At 27.1% G+C, this 4,532-nt stretch overlaps 1 pseudogene; it reads left to right on the forward strand.

The window, feature by feature from the left end:
• Positions 1-2,340: 2,340 nt before the first annotated feature.
• The window catches only part of LOC103308834, a 6,647-nt pseudogene continuing 4,455 nt past the window's right edge, over positions 2,341-4,532 (forward strand).

Here is a 4,532-nt window from a genome sequence, read left to right on the forward strand (position 1 = left end):
GAAAATGTAATGAAAATTACTTTTGAAAAGTAATTTCTATAGAATATGCATTACAGTTTCGAATTATTAAGTACCAACCTATCTATCTATTTAAATATTTTAATTTATCATAAAAATGTATATTTTGTAGCTCTATACTCTAAGTTTCAAATTTCTGGTGAATGCAATATTTTATTTTTGGTCAATGAGTTTAAAACTTTTTAATCTGCAATTGAATTGAAAATGTTCATTATTAATTCAACACACAAAGAAGACATTGATCAGAATAAAATGTTAATTTTATATAAGACTTTTGAAGTACCAAACGCTTAAAAATTCCATCTAATTGGCTAATAAATGTATGCCTTATAAGTTGTTCTCGAGTACCTAAGTTCGGCAAATCATTTATATATATGTATATATATGATCCTAACCAAAAAATGGAGAAAATAGTCTACCAAGAAAAAAATAGGTCCATCTGTTTAGGAGGAGTTCAGTGGCACACGCGGAGAGAAGAAATATTTATTATATAAAGATTAATTATAGACAATAGCTATATCGTATTGATGTATCATAATATTATATTGTGGATATTAGTTATAAAAAAATAAAATATATTTTATGATTTGATTTAATATTGTAGTCCTCTATTTTAAATTTGGTCAATAACAGTCTTTGATGTGTTAAACATATTATGTTATGTTTAAATTAACAGAGTTTAACATACGGCAAATCTATGGGCATTGTTTAATTTGTCACGGTCAATGACTTGTAGGATCAGATAGTTACATTTATTTGGTTATGATTCTAAAAAACATTTTGATAAACAAAAAAGTTTCGAATAAAAGCATATTATCTAGGTACCTATGTAATTTTCACTTTATTACTATAATTATTGTGTCGTGTAATGTAGCAACAATGTAATTATTCAACTAGATACATAGGTTATCAATATTAATAAAATAATCAACAACCTCGGCTAGTTGAAATTTAAAATTGGACTGTATTATAAAACTGAAATATTCCATCACAGCATGTCTGTCATTTTACTAAATTATATCTTACAAATCAATAGGGATATGTAGCTTGATATAACTGTTATGAAAATGAATAATAAATTACATAAGTTAATAATATTATAACCATAAGAATTATTCTATTAGTTGTCTAATTTTTATGTATTTATAATTATTTATCATTACATTATTACAGGGCATATATATTATATCAGGGTATGATTTGACGATATTAGAGGATAATAACTTACCCAAAGTAATGTTTTATAGAAAATATAAAGTGGTGACTCGCTTTAAAAATGTGGAAAATAAAGAAGTTAGTTGCGTGATGTTTGAAACTAATTTAATATGACCATGGGAAAAACCAATTTAATTAAATTAATACAAACTGATAATACTTGTTATTCACTTGTTGTAAAAAATAAAAGGATAGATGTACTTTATTATATTTCCTTTTCTGTATACAAATATTGTTAAGTTCTGCTCATAGCTGTTATTACCTATAGAAACTAATAAATATAATGATTAGTTTTCCTCAACATCAATTTCGTTATTTAGTTGTTTTTTAAACGTTATCGTTTTTAAATACTCATTTTCATAAAATGTATATTTTATTAGCTTAGCAGGATGTTATAGTTTCCAAAATTAATATATAAATTATATAATATCACTGTATGCGAAAAACATTTCTGAGTGGAGATGGTTTGTCAGTGTGAATATTTCATATTATATTTATATTATTTTTACTTATAATTAATATATTAAGTAATTACAAAAAATAAAACAAACCGCAGGTGTAATGCATACTACTGGGAATTTTAACCTATTTAATGGACCAACTATATTCACTTTGCCATCAATAAGATACTGATGTACTGTAGTCTTATTTCGACTGGTACTTTTACCGTGTACACACAAAAAAAAAGTTAGCTCGGTTATCTGTGGTGGTTAAAATAACGCGTTCGCAAAACCATACAATACTTAGATTTTTCAAATTTTTAATATTGTGGGATAAATTTTGTATGAGTTGAATCAACGAATATGTCAACACTGCTAGTTTAGTTATAATATATTATAGCTCTAAAATATATAATACCTACTATTTATAATTAACTCATTTTTTATTATTCAATTTAAAATTGGAAATTTATAATTTCCGGAATGACTATCAGCTTAATAACAGTTTTCCTGTTACAATTTAATTGTAAAAATATGCATCCGCCAATATTTAGAGGTTACACCTCAAGCATATAAATATCAATATATTTTATAACTCATGGTTGTTATTTAGTGTCACTGTTGAAAGCGTATGAAACATTCTATAATTGTTGAAATCCTAGGCAAAATGTTGATCAAAACGTTCGGACTTATTTTATTCTTTTCATCGTCTCAATCCAAAAGCATTTTTATGCCAAACTTGCCTTTTGTAAATTAATAATTTGCCTTATTTATTAAATATAATACATTATTTCTTCGATTAACATTGATATGCATAGTAAATACAATATATATTTCTACATAGGTTTATAATAAGTTTATTATTTTTATTACAGGGAGAATATCGTTTGGTTATTGATAAATTATATCAGTGTGGATCAAGTAAAAACCACACAATTAAATTAAATATCTTTTCCAGTAAAAAGACATTAAATATAACTGAAATGAAAGGGAATATAACATTGTTGAAACTTTACAACGATGATCTTACAGTAAGTATATAATGTTTAATTTAATATCTTGTAAAATACAGTGTAACTTACATATTATAATGCATACACAAAGACAACAACGAATATTCTTAATTCAGAGAATTTTCTTAAATAAAATCTGTGTATGAATAAAAGTAGAAGGTTCGACTAAAGAGCACTAAGAACATTTGTAATAGGGTCTCACTCTAAAACTGGGAAATAACAGCATTAGCATGGCATCAAAATGGTTTCGCTAAATGACAATTTACTATACGACCTAATCTAACCTAACCAAACGACCAATCCACAACGCAATATACAAGATCCGTGCTTATATGAGAACTGGTTGTACAAAAATTTGTTGAATGTTGAGACAACAAACAAAAAATATTAACATATAACCAACGTTATGAATATTTGAATCAGGCTGCGTCACTTGTTTACATTATACAGATTACAGATAACAATAGTTGGACCGAGAATTTTATATAATCATAGGCGTAGCGTGATGATTTTTTTTGGGGGGGCTATAGCCTTTTTTTTTGTGGTATCAACGACGCTGCCGCAACTGCTTGCGAATTACTTTGTATAAGGGCTATAATGATTCAGGTACAGCACATATTATATTCTACAAATATAACTATAGAAAAATATAAAGGAACAAAATATAAAAAGGACTAAAGAAGCACATTATTAAGTAAAATATAAATAAATAATATTTATTTTAATGTATTTGAATTAAATATTTAAAAAAAAAACATTTTAAATAGTAAATTATCACTAATTACTATATTATAAGGTTTAAACGCCTGCTTTTTTGCACAAATATATTAAGAACCTCTTCAGATGTAATGCTATTAGCTAAGTCCCTTTCAGTATGAAGTAACGATAGATTTGAAAATCTATCGTTAGACATAGAATTTCGTAGCCATGTTTTTATTCACCGCATTACCGAAAACGATCTTTCACAAGAAGCAGAACTTACTGAAATTGTAAGTGCTACTTTTAAAAGCTTATATAAATTTAGAAACGTTTTTTTGTTGATTTCTGATACAATAGCATCTATGTCAAAATCATCTTTATTAATACAGTTCTTCATAATTAGCATTTCAGCTTTAAGTTGATCTTTATCAAATAAAATATTCTTCGGATATCAAAATAAATAATAGAAAATGTTTTCAGTTCCCACATATGGACGTATAAGACAGTAAACTATTATACAAGAATTTCTGGGGGGGCTTAGTAGAATTCTGGGGGGGCTATAGCCCCCTTAGCCCCCACCATTCTACGCCTATGTATATAATATAATTCAAAATTTTTTTTGGTCGTTGGCTGGAGGGGAACTTAATGTTTCAATCCCCCCTTCCCACAAACATGAACAAATTAGGCCTCAGTACTACACACTGCGATAAGAAAACAATTGACCGGTGACAAACCGATTGGTCCGAAGTTTGTTAAAGCAATGCTATGAGATATATTGACATTTATATTGACATTGCAACAAGGGCAGCAGTAATAAAAAATATTATTGAGAACGAATATGGGCAAAAGCCAAAAACTGATACGTCATGACAAAACTATTGCTTATTTGATGCGCATACCATTAGTTTTTTCACAAAATAAGTAACTGAAGTTTCCAATTTCTGCTGAATGTAATATTTTATTTCTGGTCAATGAGTTTAAAACTTTTTAATCTCCAATTGAATTAAAAATATTCATTATCAATTCAACACAAGTGCAAGAGTTATATATTATTATTATTATTATTATTATTATTATTTCATAGCTTGATCTGAACGTGTCGACTTGGGGTTCAACTGGAGGTTGGATACCAAATCATTATATTCTC

Source organism: Acyrthosiphon pisum, chromosome A2 (assembly GCF_005508785.2).
Source record: "Acyrthosiphon pisum isolate AL4f chromosome A2, pea_aphid_22Mar2018_4r6ur, whole genome shotgun sequence".
Classification (NCBI taxonomy): domain Eukaryota; kingdom Metazoa; phylum Arthropoda; class Insecta; order Hemiptera; family Aphididae; genus Acyrthosiphon; species Acyrthosiphon pisum.